Consider the following 18,402-nt stretch of genomic DNA (forward strand, 5'->3'; position numbering starts at 1 on the left):
TTCTCAGAGCAGTAGATTCTGAAGTCATATCCAAAGTCAGGCAGCAGATCTCCTTCTTCATAAATTAGTTCCTGTTTTGTAGGTAAAGACTAAAATCAGTGATATCTAACWCTCAAAAATCATGCCAATTCATTTTATATTTTGGTCAATGACTTTTTAGAGCTCGTGGTAGAAACCCATTTTTAAACCATCCTTAATTAAAGATTAAAATCTTTCATGTAATAAGACATCATGACACACAAAAAGTAGTTTTTTCTGTGAAATAAAATACCAAAATTTGAAGCACAGTCTCTTTCAATAGTGAGCCTAATTGGTTCTCACTATTTATCCTTTGACCAATTTTCAGACATTGTAGTGTTAGTAAAAGCCCTATAAGTAATGAGTAGTTCTAAAATGGGGAAGAACGTCCATCCTAAATGGCTCCCTTACTCATCTCAAGCAGTTTACAGTTGTCTGGAAAAAGATATTAAAGATTATGGGAATAGGTAACCTTTCTCACACTAGGCTTACTATTTTATAGTTAGACCTGCAGAGTCTCATTGAAATAAATCTTAGCTTTTATTGTGAAGTATAAAAATTCAGTGCAAGAACATCGTGTACAGACTTTTGACACTCATTGATTTTATTGCATATTTGCTAAACCATCTACATAGTTAGAATTTTTTTCATTTTAATTTGAAATACTTTTTGAAAATTTAAGATTCTAATTATCTTTTCCTTGAAAATAGTGAATTTAAATATTTAACATCGAACTCCAGATATTCCTGTATTTTCTGCTAATCTTGCCAAGCCTTTTCCATACTTTTTATTTGAGTTCCCATTAAATTCACGTCAGTTGGTATATTCAACTTTTATCTTTTCAGGCAAGTGATTTTATTAGTCCCCTTACTAAATATTTTGCTAACTAATTTTTTTAGGTCATTTGATCTTTTGCTTTTTTTGGTATGATGTGCTTGAGAAAAGCACTTTTTGTGTTGCTACTTTAATTAAAAACCTTTCTGTCAGATGTTCATATTGATTTTAAATCAGTCCTGTGTTTGAAACAAAATTCTTAAACTCTTTGTAGTCGATATAATTATCAGATTTGCATCAGAAACAGAACCTTTACAGGTTGGTTAGATACAGGAGCTTCAGTTTTTATTTATTTATTCAATGTTCCATTCTTTTTCCTTTTTCAATTTTTCTGAGTTTTCTATTAGATTGTATTTTCTGTGTGATGACTTCTCCCCTGCCATTGGCTATTGTATTAGTTTTAATCTTGTAAACAAAATGTCCTGGTTGAACAAATCCCAACTGGAACGTCTTGATAACTCATCCTGAAGTCAACAGGGAGTCAGGGTGTTAAAATACATATGACTCAAACAAAGATGACATTTCATTAGAAGATGTCTGTTTGAAACCTTTACCAAGCAATAGGTTTTTCACGATTTCCAGGGCCATCAGTAAAACTAACAAACAGAAAACGACAAAAATATCTAACCTGGCTTTAGAGAGAACTTGGGACATTTTTCTTCCTCCAGCTGGGAATCTTTGCGAGTTCTACGAGGTTCAAAGGTAGTCTCACATGAGAAAAGCCATCATTGCTAAGCAATTACTCTTCCCTGGGCTACTGCATGGCTATAAAGATGTTTCAGATGTAATGAACAATCTCTGCTAGATAGTGCAGTATTGTGCTATAAAGGTGGCCAACTGCCTGGATTATTTTTTGTGGAGGTGAGTCTAGCAGAGGAAGCTGAAAAAAGTGGTGAAACAAAATAGAGATATAGCAAGCTATGTAATCATCTAATCAAGGAAAAATGAAAGTACATTTGAAAAGAGGAAGAAATTGTTAGCATTGCTTTTTTTCCCTAAGATGTTTAAAATGAACAAACTGAGTCAATCAAAAGTAGAAGTGAAATGCACAATTATTGAGAACACATTTCCAGATACTGAACTTTTAAAACAAGAAAGAAAAAAATAGGAGAAATGCAAACGGATGCAAATCACACAGACTGAAACAGCAGAACAAAATTGGAAAAATAGGCAGTGAAAATTAGAATTAGGAAAAAAAATAGGTGTGGGATCAATAGATATAAATCATACTTGCATCTAAGCTTTGAGTCTGTCTCTGTTCCAGAACAAATGGTTTCCTTGTCCAGCTGGGCTCACTGAGTCTATGCCATGTCTTCTGTAAGGTGCTACTTATTTTTCCATTGGTGATGGATTTAAGGAAGTTAAAATTCTGTCTTTAAGCAACCACTTTCACCTGTTCATGTTTACAGAAGAAACATCGGTCACCTTCTCCCTACAACCCTTTATCTTCTACTCGTGTCTCACTAGCTTAGCAAAAGTATGATGCATTTTGTAGAGAAAGATGTTTTTCCCAGCGATGCCTTGCTATTATCATAGACTTTCCTGACTAGCTTGGGAAAGCTCCCTGTATGCATTCAGCTGTGACACGCAACAGGAAAAAACACTTTTGAAAGCAGCATCTGTATTTGGGAGTTTGTAATTATTTCTTTGCAGAATTTTGAGCTTTCCATGACCTTTGTGTCTATGAAAGAGTATAACGAAAAAAGTCCAGAAACTGCTGGCTACCAGAAACCTCCCTATAATGATAGAGTCTGGATTATCTTTCTTTTTGGTGTTTATTTTAGGGGTCTATGTGCGCATATGGTATCAAAGAATATTTTTCATATAATTGTCTTGCCAAAAAATAGCAACCCTTTCTGTTCTTTCCTGTCAAGAGACAGATAGCTGAAAGGTTGAGAAAATCCTAGCTCTAGAAATACAGATCAGATATAAAATCTGTTTTTTTCTGCAAGTGGGGAAAAATGCTACATTTTACTTCTGTTGCTGAATAAAAAGTGGTAAACCTGAAAAAAAGAAATATGGAGGTCTAGAAGTTTTTTTTTTTTTAATGTGGATAATTACTTTAAATGGAAATACTTTATATACGGTATGGCAGCTGAGCAGTAGGTCATGTCCACTGGTCTGTGCTCTTCTAATAAGCTATAAGATTGCTTTTAATTTTATTGTTTTCATTAGAATGGACAAGTTTAAACTCCTTGATCAGCTTCCTCCATTTATAGCTTACTCAGGAATCATCTGTTACTGTCAAGACATGGTCACCAACTCTATTAAATAGGGGAATTAAGTTGATAGACCAAGAGTACATTGTTCAAACTTTTATTGCTAATAAAGAAAACACTAACAGTCTTAATAGAGGAACATGACAGAATTTGATTTCATCTCTTAATTTCTTGACTGTAAGAGTCATTAAGTTAACGTTAAGCTGGTATCCCTTTCAAATGAAAACACACTAATAATTTGTTTTCTGTAGTTGACTAAGTCCAAATTTGTATGGTTCTGAGCTATTTGAATAACTTGGAAAATTTTGTTCATATTAATTTTCCCATTTTTTGGATACCGGGATTTTTTGCTGCCAGTGTGAGTAAAAGGAGAGGTATCATCTCTTTCCAATATGGTTAAAGACCACTATAGCAGAGCTCTCAAAGCCTATCTCTTATTTAACACAGATATCATGCCATAATTTAACATCATCGTTTACATTTTTGAGTAGAACCCTGACACCCCCCAAAAATACAGTATAGTAGCATTTGTAAGGTTCTGTCATACATTCAGCATGATTAAAATAGTTGAAACACAGCTATAACATATATTTTGTGCAATGCTTATATACATTAACAGATTATTTAAATTTTTAACTCATTCTGTAGCAGGACCTAGATGGTAGAATCTGATCTTTTCCTTCTTTTTTAACTTAGGCTCTGCTTGAGAGTCAGGGTTTTGTTTTCAGTAGAAAAAGAATTTGCATTATTAATCTATACCTGTAGAAGAAAATTCAGCTGGTGAAGTTTTAAAATCTTTTTAATTCACTTTTAAATAATTACATAGCAAGCATAAATTGGTAGAAAAGGGAAATCTGTTCTAACTGTAGTTCAGTGACCAGAAGCATAAAATTAGATTCATTTCCATCTACTTGCCTAGCATCATTAATCACAAGTGTTCCTGATACAGATTCCCTATGTGTGTTCTGGACAAACTGTAGCACGTTAGAAAGAATACATTGGAACAAATCCTAAAGTCTCTAAAATCAGTAAAACCACATCTATCCATTACTTAAGTAGGAGTCAGGGTAGCCTGCTCAGTGAACAAATATTGACAAAATAACAGTAGACCCTTYTCGATCATCAAATCCTCCTACATTTCATTCTAGGGAATGGATAAATTACTTTGTCATTTCCATCAGGAATGGGATTTGGAATTCATGGGTACTAGACAACTTTGTCATAAATATGGTAATGGTRTTTCAAAATGAGTTCTTTGTAGCCCGACATGGGAAATAAGGTAGCATCAAGCTTTGGTCTAAAGTTATGAAGGATTTATTTTCTTTTTCTAGTAACGATTAGCACTGGTGCTAGATCTGCCACTGCATTYTGTGGGCCATGGTTTCATCTGCAGTTAATATACGAATCAGTAAGTGTAAATGAAGATGGTCTGGGATGATTTACATCTTGTCAGAATTCATGTTCTTTTAGATCTTGATAAAAGCTGTTTTCCCCAAAATGTGGCATTTTGCTCCTGATAGTTCCTATTGCACATAGAAACATTTTGCAGTAATTTCCAGGTGAAGATATATTTCACCATACTGTGGTATACCATTGGTTATTCTTCTTGCTTTATGTAACATTACTGTATGAGCGGCAGCTGCTTCTGAGAGTATGTGGTAGGGGGGAATAAAGGAGACTGTGAAGATTACTATATGTCTGAATTTGCAGATGGCTACCAAGTTTTTGTTTAGGCAGATAATCTGTAGCCTTCTCCTTGCCATAAAGTCATGTACCTTGTTTTAATGAAAAATCTGTAAGTACTATTTTTGTTGTGTTGCTGATTATATTACATATTTTCATGTAAGAGTCTTCTCTTGCAACATCAGGTGCCTGCAGAGTTAGGATTACAGCCATTTAAGTTTTCTGTGGAAAATAAAGAACCCATCTTGGATTCCTCCTTTGAGAGTGTGACTTGGATTTTTTGCACTGTAAGATGACAGATAGGCATCTGCAGTGCTTTTGAAAACTCATAAAATAAATACCCACCTGCAGTTGCAAAAGCTTTCAGAAATCTAAACTTTATTCTATAGCAATGAATTCTGAATTAGCATAAAGGCAATGTAATTTACACAGCGTAAGTTAAGTGCCAAGATAAACAACCAATATCCTTCTCTCTGCCAATCTACTTTTTAAACTTAAGCTTTCATTGGTATGTATAAAATACATAACTGCATATCAACTAAATCTTGATTAAACTGATTACAGTGATGGAGTCTAAGTAAAACTCATGATATCTTGGGCATTACTTCTGAATTGGTGAAGATATTGCTCTACAAGGTATAAGGACCACAGTTTCAATCCCTCATTCAAAAAGCACTACCAGAATGACTTCTGACACCTGATTAAGGGACTCCACCCACATTGACAGGTTTCAACTCATTCCAGGAAATCAAGGTACAGTTAACCTGAAACTCAGAGTGAATGGCTGATTACTCTGTCAAATATAGGGACCATACAATCTGATCTCATTCTATTCAGTTGACAGTTGAACTGAAATAGCCTGTCCTTCCGCTTTCTGCTGTGTTTTTGATTCTTCCTGTTTCCAAGGCAGTTAAAAAAGAAAAATGCTTGAAGATGGAGATGTTTTTGACTCCAAACATACAGGTGGAATAATGGAAGCCTGTGATTCTGAAATCTGACTGAGACATTTCTCTTAAACTATTTCTACATTTTTAAAAACATATAAATGATTCATCAGATGTATCTTATTTTTAAAAAGATGGATACTAAAGTAACTTAGGTGATCTGGAWATATTTTTCCTTTGTCACATCGGTAATCTCTGTCTTGGACTTTCAAACACCATTGAGAAGCAAGAAAATTTATGAACTGAGAGTGGGTTTTTTTTTTTTCTTCCTTTTTCCCAGCATATAAGAATGCTTCTGCTGTGATTTTGAAAGGCAATTGTTTCCAAAAGAAAACAATCTAATGAGAAAACTGTAATTCAGCAGATTCCTCTGCTCTACCATTATACTACTATTTGAAAAGTTGGGCTTAGTTTAGGTTACCTGAATGCATCACATTCATCAAATCTACAATTTCAAAGTGAACTTTTTTTGTTTAACAAGAATGGCATATTATTTCTCTATAACCTGGAAGGATATTATTTCCACTCTGAATGGAACTTAGAGCTTATTTGCAACACCTATGCTGATATGGCCTGTACATATGAGGTGTGGCACTATCATATTTCTTAGAGATAGTCTGTGTTGAAATACATCCATCTGTGATAAGAATTAACTGGATTTACCCTTAGAAATGATAACTTAAAAGGTGGTATAGTATTCACTGCTTTGTGAGAGGAAAAGATAGGAAAATTTAATAGAAAGATGCATTCATGCAATAAATGAAGATGTTAGGGAAACCTTGCAGCAGATGAAGTTATTATTCACCTGACTGGTTTCTTCCTCGCAGATCAATGGAGACGCCATCAGACTACTGAACAGCTATTTTTAAGTGCTGTAGATAAAAACTTTAAAGATTTCAGAAGTGTTCCTTCCTATCTTCCTCCCATATGTTTTTTTCATGGAAACCTTCCATTGGTTAAATAGGAACACAAACAATGGAAAATCTCAAAAAGGTGACTGGATTTACAGCACTATAAGAAAAGTCCATTGTCACTTGATAATTTGAAGGTAAATCCTAACAGATCACATCTAACAGTCATCACACAGACATGCTTGTTTCTAGACAAGAGTAGTTTGTTATTTGCCAAGTTTCACTTAATGATCTGCACTTCAGAAAAGATAAKAATTTAGAGAAATTGTCTGGATTACAGGGCTAACCTTTTTCTCTCACTTTTAAGTTGGGCTTCCTACTCTCTCAACATTTATTGAACATCATTGTTATTGTCTTGTCTTATTCTGCTTTGCTCTGAAAATGTGAGTGCCTTGACAGGCTATTCAGTGACTGTCCCTCACCCCATGTTCTAAGTTGCTTCTGTTATTTTGTTCTCCCAGTTAACCTCCACAAATCTGAAAAATATATGTTCAAGTAAATTCCTGTTTTATTTGTTTTATTAAAAAAAAAAAAAGTGCCAACCTAACCTTATAATGTGTACTTAATATATTAGGATAAGAGGAAGAACAAACAGGAGAAGAAAAAGACCAAGACTTATTTTTAAATTAGTAGCATTATTGACCCTTTTATATTTTACCAATAGAGTCATTAAACTTAGGATATTTATTCTTCTCAGCATAATATGAATTAAAGGGTAGAGGATGCTCATTTGATTTAACAAATATTGATATACTTAAAATAGGTAGATTATCTGGTTAGAAACTGATAATTCATCAAGAAAAATAGATATAAAGATTTCATAATTGCCTTCTGAAAACTTTTGATACTCTTCTGACACTCTTCTATTTGTAGAGTATCAAAAATTACATACTTAGTCTATTCAACCTTCTTTTTTTTTTTTTCTCCACTGGCCGCTTTCAGAATTTCCATGGCAAAATGTGTGTATAAATATAACTGCTTATCTTAGTTGTTACATCAGAATGAGGTCTCTACACAGTGTGAATAAGTAGGACAAAATATTAGTTGCATTGGAATTCAGGGTGGATGAATTTAGAATGGAGTTGTAGTGATAGTAAACTATTTGATAATCTGGCCTAAATTCAATAAATTATCATCACTCAGTAAAGAGCAACTGTTATTCTATCTTTGTAAGCTGCTTTATAGTTTATAATCAATCTAAGTCTTTGAAACATTTCAAATTATTATGAGCAAAAGATATACTTCAGTAGGTAAGTGAAAAGGAGCAAGTCCAGATACGTCTTCAGGGACTAGTGTTTTTACTTCTGAGACAGCAGTTTCCAAGCAGTTACTCCTGGTTTATCATCTCCCTTATAATAGGATTCACTCATGATATGTATACAACTCATGATATGTATACTACTTAATGTCTCTATGCAAGAAATCATCAATATCATACTGCAAGCCATGAAGCTAAAGTATGTGATTATTTAATGGAAATTGCATGTTCTAATGAGCATCACTTTTTGTAAAAGAACAAATATGCCTACTTAAAAATGGTCTTGATGCACATTTGTGTCTTTTTGTATTCTTTTGCTCAGTCATATCTTACATTATACATTTGTATGGTATCTGCTGATGTGGAATCAGGAGGAAACAAATATAAGGAAGGAATTTTTTACACATTGAAAGTGAAAGGCAGTTGGTACTCGTAGCTTGAGAATTTAACAGGAAAATGGTAGTTGTGCTGTGGACAGACTAGGCAGACTAAATTAAAAAAATCAAGATACTTTTATTCACATTTAGTTCCGGTTGTTTCATTTCTGTTTTATTAGCTGACAAGATTTGTGACTTGCTTGTCAGTAGCAGGTCAATATTTACCTTCGAGTTACCAATTTATATAAACAGGAATTGGTTGTGGTGATAGGCAAAGGCAAAATCAAGAGGAATACCAGCAATTTAGTATTCCTGGTTCAATTTCAGTCTCCTGTGACCATTTGTACTAGCAAATGCTTGCTCCCAGGCCCACCTGTGGAAAGTAAATTGCTATGAATACTCACTCACCTGAGTACTTTAACATTATTATTTGCTTTGGAAATGCTTGTGCGGCCATCCAGAAATGTAACTTGCAAAGATATCCAAACAGAAAATAGAAGCACTGTGAGTGTGCTAGCCAGTTATAACTGAGCAAAGCATAGTTTTAAGTAATTTACGTGAATATTCAGAGTATGATTGGCTAAAATTTTTTTTGGAGGAAAGACTTAATGGAATGGTAACTAATGAACCAATTATTAAAAAACAGTCTTTTTCAGCAATTCACAAACAAATAGAAAAGATACTTCTGCCAAATAAGCTATTCATTGTGAATTACCTGCCTTGTTCTAATTAGAGCTGCTCTGTAAATTATTCCAATAACTGTACTATTGAACTAGTCCATTTTTTTGTTTGTTTTTTTTGGTCTACACATCTAATGTAATGCTAACTCTGGGTCTTGAGACACATCACTGAATAAGTTTCTTATTTACTAAGCAAAGTGCTTTAAAAATTTGAAATCAAGTATCTTTCTTCTGCTAGGTTAGATAATTTCATAAGTATTTGTATCTATCTGGTGCTGAGTACAGTACATATATGTGTATGTGCACGCACACACAGTTCAGTTTTTAAAGAGTTTGTACCCAGGTTTTGTATAACTGATAGAGCTACTTTGTGTGAGAGAGTTGTGCTCTCAGTCAGTAGGAGCAATATTTTGTTTGACTTTCGAATGCAGTAATTTTCTCTGTTTTATTGCTGTTTTGTCCACACTTGCTCAAAACATTTCCAGTGACAGTCCAAACTCTCACCTCCCTGCCAACCATAATTAGCCAGAAGAGAGTGAGAATAGGCATGCGAGGTTTCCAGGCCTTTTTGTTTCTTTTGTGAAAAGAAAGGAAAAACATTTTCCTATAGCTAAGCCAAAGCTGTATTCCTGCAAATCTGGAGCTGTAGCACTGCTGCCTTCATACATCTTAGTTGCAGATGTGGCAACAGAATGACTCAGCTCTCTGTTGTTCCTCTGTCCTTTCAGATGCTGCACTACTGGCACTTATTGCACACACGCCAGCTCATACTGCAGGCTAACACTGAGCAATAAACAAATTGGGAATAGTATTTTCAGGGCTGCATACCGTTGTCTACACCCCCTTCAACTATTATATTAGTTGTGATAGAAAAATTATTTAAATTTTTGTCATGAAGACTCAAAATATTATTACTTGATCTTAATGTATCTCTGTTTTCTAGTTTACTTACTGATTTCAGTGTTGCTAACCATTTTACAGCAATATTGTGTTAGCTGAGAAAGGACAACTTTCAAACACAACACTTATATTATTGATCTTCATACAGTGGGGAGAATGAAGGTAAATCTGTATGATATTATACGTGTTGTTTCTGCTCTTTGTCCTTATTGCTATGAAAACATATCAACTTACAGAAAACCGGCTGCCTATTATTTAAAAAGCCTCCATATCAAAGATAATTTTCAAAAGTTATTTGTTTTTAACTTTTTTTTTACTTGCAATTATGAGAAACTCTTTCATCTACAGTAGTAGCTACTGTACTGTGACTGCAACAGTTGCAGTTACTAATTCACTGTCTGTTCAAAAAAAAAAAAAAAGGATTTAGTAACTGAAATTAGAAATTCACACACTTTAGAAAGCCTGAGAATTTCATTAGGTGGCTGTGTCACCTAATGCTCAAGGCAGCATGGGAAAGTTTCCTGTGATGCTGTAAATTTTTCCATTGCTTTCTCATCTAGCCCTAAATAACTTTCAAGAGGAGGCTTCAGGAAATTTAATGCAATTTCAAACATAATAAAATTTCAGAACTTTCTTCTAGGACAGAAATTTCCCATTGAGAACAGTTTGTACAGATGGTTCAGCTTGCTGACAGACATCTCCCAAACACCTGGAAGGCTTTCATCAATGTCACTCTCTCCAGCAAAGAATTTCCCCCAGAAAAAATGAGGATCTCATGAAACATGTTTTCCTTCAGAAAAGAATTAATTAACTTTAGGCCACAGACCAGTACATGTGCAAAATATAAAACACTTGATTTCTTTATCAGTTCTTTGCAGAAATTCAGTAGAGTGTCCACACTCAAGCCATATTATTATTCTCTTGCTGGCGAGTTCAAAATTGCTGTGATCTTCTGCATGTATACAACATCTGCACAAAACCAACTTTGCATATAAAGTTCTTTTCCATAATTATTTGTGAAACTATGAAGTATAGGGTACTCATTGGCTCATTTTTTTCACAATTGTAACCCAGGAAGTACCTTATTTGTATTATTGTTGTACCTTATTTCTTCGTTTTATGTTTCTTTGGAAGAATGGCAAAGTAGAAGGTTCCATGTGATACACTCAAGTTTACAGTCTCATCAGAGTGTTATTATAGTTTTCTTTGTTAGGCAGTTCTTTAAGAAAAGGATGCTTAGAGGAATTTGCGTAGAATGTTTAGAAGAAAAACTGTGGCTGAAGTTTTCCTCACATCTTTCATTTTACCTCTGTCTTATGTACTATTTGTAATAGGGAAGTCTAAGGGATTCATTTACATAGAGGCTTTTTCTTGGATTTTAATCAACGAGGAAGTTATTATAGACAGTGGATCAAAATACAGGGATATCTAAAGTAAAACTCAGAACTTGCAGTTTTTTCTCATACCAAACCTTGGGCCAATATGACTGAGCAAATAGCAATCTTGTCATTATGTGATGACAGAAATGATACAAAGTTAGAAATATTACAGTCTAGAGAAACAAAAAAATTGCTGCATTAGCTCTTTTCTGTCCAATACATCATTGTGTTAGGTCTTAGTTCTATTGGTGATGGTTCTAAACTGGTGTGCCTTTCCACACCATATCGGTTACTTATGCTCTAACCACCAAACTGAAATCAGTCTTAATTTGATAGCAGTAAAATAACGTTAGTAGATTAGCCAAATGACTTTACTAAACAACTGCTGTTGGAAAATATGTATCCAATGAACCACTAATCCCCAAATGCTTTATGGATCATTCATATTCAGTAGATCTTAGCATGAAGTCCTTCTTGCAGTGAAGACTGAAATATTGCAAGTACTGCCACATAGAAAAACTCCTAAAAACTGAAGTAGATGTAGGTTTAAGACTTAAATTAGTTTAGCTTTAGGAAGAATTTACTAACTTTTAATCACAAATACCTGAAACTGCTTCATATGTAGAAAATTTTAATAGTCATATTGGATAGAAGGAAGGAAAGAATGAATTTAAAGGACAGAAAATGTAATTTTTCTTATTAGACAAACAGAAAAAGACTGAATTCCCCAAGTATTTGAAGGATGTCTTGAAGATACAGCACTAATCTGTAAAGTTAACTTTTTTGTAATGGATACTAAACCTAATTTTCTTTGGTAATGTAATCCCTATTAGTTAACAATTAAGTTAACAACCTTACTGTTTGTATAACAATAAAGATCCACACTAAAAGGAGCTTAAAAATATAGTTAGATGTATATATAGAGAGAACTTGAAAAATGCGATAAGAAAGTGAAAAGAATTATAGCGATCTTTTCAACATGTCTTGTAATAGACAGAGTTGTTTGGTTTCTTAATAGTTTGTTAACATCCATGTATTTAAGACTTCAGTGGTCAGAATGCCTGTACTAAACAACTTACGGAGGTCAAATAGTGTATTTTGTACATGATAGTTGGCTAGTAGGAAAGAAACACTCGATATTGTATCCTTTGGAAGAAAACCCTGGTTTGTTGTGTGTGCTGCCATAGTCAGTACTACTACTGTTACTCTCAACTTCTGGGACAGTCATTTGCTTAACAAGTACATAAATGTTTATATGTTCACTTATGAAAATACATTTTAAGTATGAATCATTGTAAGTTCCAGCTCCTCTACTCTATATTTCTTCATTGCATTATATAAATTTAATTTTGCTTTGAGAGGTTTAGGGAACCAGTTGTATTCTCCTTTTTGGCCTGTTACTGGGAGAGACACTTTTTAGTATCAAAGCAAGCAGTAATCCTGTGCATACATCAGAATTTATTAATAACTCTCTACTATTCATGAAGTGCCTAAATGCTTTATTTTATAGGGTCATGATTCCCAATGCATTTGCATTAGTTTATTTATTATCTTTGATGCTAACCATATGCCTTTTTTTTGAGTRAATTTCTAAACTATGATTTCATCAAAGTGCTAGTCGCTATCCACATTACCTAAGTGTGAACAGTCAGGAACTGTGAATAATGTGGGGTGTGTTTGAAAGAAAGAGATAGGAATCTGACCAAAAAATGAAGAATAAAAAGAGGACTGCCACACCACCAAGAGCTACGTCAATGCACAATCAAGCTTCATTGCTTGAAAGTATTTCACTTTTGATGGCATTATTACCAAGCTAGAGCACCTTCTTAAAGACTGTTACATTGGAAAGATTTAAAATAATTTGAAATTTCCCCTTCATGAATTAGGGGTACTTCATCAATCACAGCATTCCTCATCTAACAAGATTTCGGCCCCTGATATTTTGGGAAGCTGAAGAAATTCTGAGTTGTTTCTTACTATATGTTTTCATGCTTTAAGGATGTTTGGTTCAGTTCAATCACGTGATATTGGAACTACTTTTCTGCCCAGATAAATGCACCCATTCTACTTAGAAGAAGATCACAGAAAGCCATTTATCATGGAGAAAAAAGATTTGAGATAGGAAGAAGAAGGTTTTTAGTTAAGCTACCCTTTGAAAAATGTAGAGAAAAAATATTGCCTGTGTTTTGATTTTCCTATCAAAATAATATATATTCAGGGAATTATTTGTTGTTCAGTTTGTTTGAGACTCCATAAACCTGCTATTGATTTTGATTATTTACAGTTTTGCAAGGAGAGAGTAGCTATTTTTGTTACAAGAAAAGATCAAAGTGGCATATACCTCTCAAAGCCATTAAAACCCATTTTGCTATTATTGACAATATTTTATGTTTCTCAGCACAACTGTATTGCAAGAGCAGTTTTACTGCACTGTTCTCCTCGGATGTACTTGTGCTGTTCTTCCAGGCATAGCTCTTGATACAACAATGTGATCTGTTATCTAGATTTCTCTGTGTGTCTTCAAAGCTTTATTGAAGTAAATGTGGATGCAGTGTTAGGCTAGCAAGTTATATGTAAGACTTTGGTGTCTTTGTTAGATAAAGGACAAGTAAGCAGATAATACTTATAAGACAGCATGCAGTAAATCTAGACCACTGCTGTTTGTATTTGTTCTTCCGTTCATAACTGTGGAATTAATTGGACTGAAGGTATTTGAAGGGTTTTTGCACCCCACGGAGACCCTATTTCTACCTTTATGCTATGGGTTCTAAAAAGAATTGTACATTTTTTTGTGTGTCTCATCCTAAATTGTATGAAAATGTCACTAATACTGGCAAAATTACATGTCCATTTTAGAGCTGATAGAAACATTATTTTTATTATGAAAGTCATTAACATGTCTGTCCCTTTTTCACAAGGGTAGGTTCAAGGTAGATCATCTTTTCCCTCATTGTTAACTAATAAAATTGTGTATGACTCAAACTATTGTTTTGTTAATACAGTAAAAACAACCTCTGAAAAGGGACAAAATGCTCTAATACTTGTACAGCTTCATACCAGCTTCTGCTGGGTATCAACTTCTGGAGTGAGGTGCTGGGGTGGAAGTTTTGGGAGAATCAATCCCACAAAAGATCAACCATCTTCTAGGGACTCTACTGAAGTTTAGGATCACAAGCTAGTGCTGGATTTAGAGAGCAGAAGAGCTTTGTTGTCTGTGAATTAATATGAAAATCCTCATATATGGTACCGTGTAGTGAGGGCCACAATTCATCCCTGGCAGACTGATTAATTTATACTAAGAGCTTCTCTAACTCCTCCAGTTAACAACTCAGAGTATGAAATACGGTTTTAGAAGCCATCTTACTCCTCTAGCTTCCTTTGTGCAAATTGAAATGAAACACAGTTTACTTTTGAAAATAACTTTCTCAGTATACTTTCAACATAAACATGGCAAGTATTAAGACCTTTATGGGTGTCAACTATTCCATTGTTTTTGTTGATTATGCCGGAACTTTTAAAGTAGGATTACATCGTCTGAACACTGGAAAGGTATCAAAATTTTCTGTTTAAAATCTCATTTGTGTGTAGCTTATTTATATGATATTCATAAGAACAGAAAAATATAGTATCTGATACTTTAAAAAAAATGTAACTCTTCTCATCCTAATTAATTTGCCATAATATTTAGGCTCTCTTAGTACTTCAAACTAGAAAAAATACACTAAATATCTTAAAGTTAACTTTGCCTATTTGATATGTCTATGAGAACTTGTTATGTCGAGTAAGCAAATTTAAATGCTTGAATGTTCAGTCCAAGTTGTAAAAAAGCATTTTGGAAATGTTTCAAAGTCTGTCCCAGGGGAAAAAAAAAATCAGCAGTCTTTGGAGCTGGGGACCTCTCTTTTTGACTCATAGTATGTTTTTTTTTCATGCACGATTGAAGCTGAGGAAATTTTATGTGCTACAATTTGTAGACCTGAATACAAAATTACAGAATTTTGGGCATATGGCTCTAAGGTAATAAAGTTTTATTAATAAAAATACTTTCATATGTAATGCCTTTCAAATGGAAGGATTCCAATACTAATGACCAGAAACCTCCCAGATAAAAAGTGTCGTATAAATATTCTRCATAGCCAGATCCTCCGAGTGCTGATACACAGCAGTAAACTTCCGTATTTCATTTCATTTGAGCAACGTAACATTTAAAGGAGAAATCTGTAACATTTAAATTTTGGTAAATAAAATAGCAGTTGGTAGCAGTGGTAGCAACTTCATTTTGTCCTCATGTGCCACTCAGGTTTTACTGGGATAACTGTTATGATATCATAAGTTTCTACAGTATCATAGCCCCTATGATAACATTCATAAGCTGGTTTGATTTGAACTGGAGAACTGTAAAATATGAAGTAAATTATTTGTTGGCTGTCTGTGACGTCAAATTATTGAACTAATTTCTTCATCAGTCTCTAAAGAGTGCTGAAGATGAACAGACAATTATAGGTGGGTTTTGCTTCTATTTTTTTTTCCTTTTTGCTTTGGCTTCTTCAGGAATATGTACCCATCTGTTCTTCCTCATATTTTCTCCAATTAGTTTGACATAGTTGTTTGAAAAATGTACATTTGGATGTTGAGAAGGAGAGGGATTCCATCAGTTTTCTGTGGAGTAGGTGTGTTTGGAAATGCACATGAAAACAATACTAAAATGTACTCTTGAAAAACAAAAACAGAAATATTCAAGGAACTATGAGTTGTACCAATTTCTGGTTAAAATTTCTGATACTTGCATTTATACTATTAAGTTAGGATGAATTCAGTTATTTTTCYCATTGTTACATTAATTCCAATTTCTAATTTCCAAATGAGTAATAGTTGTTTAATACAGTGAAAAATGGATTTTGGTCTCCCTTTTGTCATTTAAACATAGTAGTTTTACAGCAAAGGAAGTTGAATATCTCCCATTAAAGCAGTTAATCACATTTTGTTTGTGCACCAAACTTCTAGCTATGTTGCCTACCACGCTCTGCCTCAYAGTAATGCATCTAGTGAACAGCATTACCATAAAAGTTAAGGAGAGGTGTTTGGCTTGAGTCAAGTGTTAAAATGGGCTTTAAATAGAGAGAAAATTCTAAATTTTAGATATTAATCCACGCATAATCCAGAAATAACTGAAGGCATAATTTAGTTCCACAGCTGAAATGTAGTTAATCATCCTGTTCAGTTATTCTCACATTACTATTGAACACAGTAAAGTGATAAAAGTCACCAGATTAAACAGATAGGAAATGAACATGGAGGAAACATAAATTATGTGGCATTTTATATCATTGCATTACTATCACATGTGCATTTGACATAATTTCTTGGATACCTTTTTCCTAAAAGAAAAGGAATTGATCTCTCAGCTCCTCCCTCAATCTAGATCATAAATAAATCCAAATTCACAACTGGGTCATGTATTTCTCTTTTCACTGTGTACATGATACACATCTATATGTATAATAAAGTATTTATTAATAAATCTAGGCAATGAATGATATAGCAGGGATATCTGAGAGAGAGTAGGATGAGAAGGACAAAATCATCCTTCTCCCATATGTTTGATATGGATCTGAAAGAGTAACTCAAACAGATGGAAAAATTATTCTGTACACAGCTCCAGTTTGTTCCATAAAAGCATGTCCATAAAATAAAATGAAAATGTTATTTAAAATATTAAATCTTTTAATAGTTGAGTCAATGGTGTAACATGACCTTTTTGGTATCACCAATAACTTTTGTTTTTCCTTAGCATTCAGAGTGTTACTTGATGTAGCCATCTGCCACCTAATCCTCTGAAAAAAGTTGCTTAGTTTTAATCTTATCCCAATTTCAAGATGATGCTTTCTTCCATCCTTGACAGAATCTCTGTGAGAGATTTCTCTGTGGTTATTAGTCTGAAGATCAAGCTGTTTCCAAAAGAAAATAGGCTCTCTCTTTATGCTTTTTATTAAACATAAAAAGCATATAGAAGTGTGACTAAAACAACAATAAACATATCTAATCATAGCTTGGTTTGTTTCACTGTAAATTAGCCTATAATTGGTTGAGACGAACTTCATAGTAACTAATGGTTTGGAGTTTAATTAATTCCTAATGCCGTACTGGAGGAATGGTCTGACCTAATCTGTAGACTTAAATGTGCTGATTAATTGAATTTATGTATGTACATATGCACATGTACTAACCCAGAGTCTCCTCTAAACACTCCTCAGCCTGCTCCCAGAAATAGAGGTAAATTAATTGATACCTTAGTGTGTTAATGTTTCTCCATCATACCAGGTGAATTCTTTTGCTACAGATGGACTTCACTAGGAAGATAAAGAGTCTGTATTAATTGAGGGCTGAACAGAGTTAAATAGAAGTGAAACTGTTATTTCTGGTGTGAGAAAAGGCAATCAGTGGGGAAAACAAAACCTTAAAGATAGAGTTCTAATATATTATACAGCACAGTTAGCTCTCTTGTTAAGTTTAATTTAGAAAATCCATTCCTGTGCTGCAGCACCTACAAAGCACTCTATTGTTCCATTGTACAAAGCAGCCTTTTTTCTTCAAATGAGAGGGTTATGAATATTTAGGGCCAGATTCTGCCATCTTGCCTCATGAAGCATGCATGATACTCTGACAAAGTAAATAGGATTAAAACCCTTTTGTAAGAAAGTCCTGAGATCATTTAAAACTAGAGTAGCAACCAACTTAGCAGTACTTATTATCTTCCCAGCACCTAGATGTTCCTTAGTGACTTAGAATTACAACCAAGAATAGTAAAAGTGTGTTGGTATCAAATACTTCCAGATAGATGAGTTACTATCATGATGACTAACCCAAATGTGACCACAGATTAGGATTACTATAGGACGGAGGATTGTGACAGTGAAAATGCAGCTTTGATCTGTTTCTCATTCACTAGAACTTCAGGAAGTCCAGCTTAGACTATTTGAGATGTCTCACAATGTATACATTTTCTTATATTTTAATCTGATCACTCATTAAAATCTTGTTATATTCATAAAGTCATATTGAATTTCACTGACATTTTAAAAGAGGAGGCTAATGTTGGTAGTATTTTCTTTTCTTAATTTAAGGCTTATAACTAAGATATCCAATTTAACAAACACATCAGATTACAGAACTATACCAGTCAAAATAATATATGTGGT

The sequence above is a fragment of the Apteryx rowi genome, unplaced genomic scaffold, assembly GCF_003343035.1.
Source record: "Apteryx rowi isolate R43461 unplaced genomic scaffold, aptRow1 scaffold_77, whole genome shotgun sequence".
NCBI classification, from domain to species: Eukaryota; Metazoa; Chordata; class Aves; order Apterygiformes; family Apterygidae; genus Apteryx; species Apteryx rowi.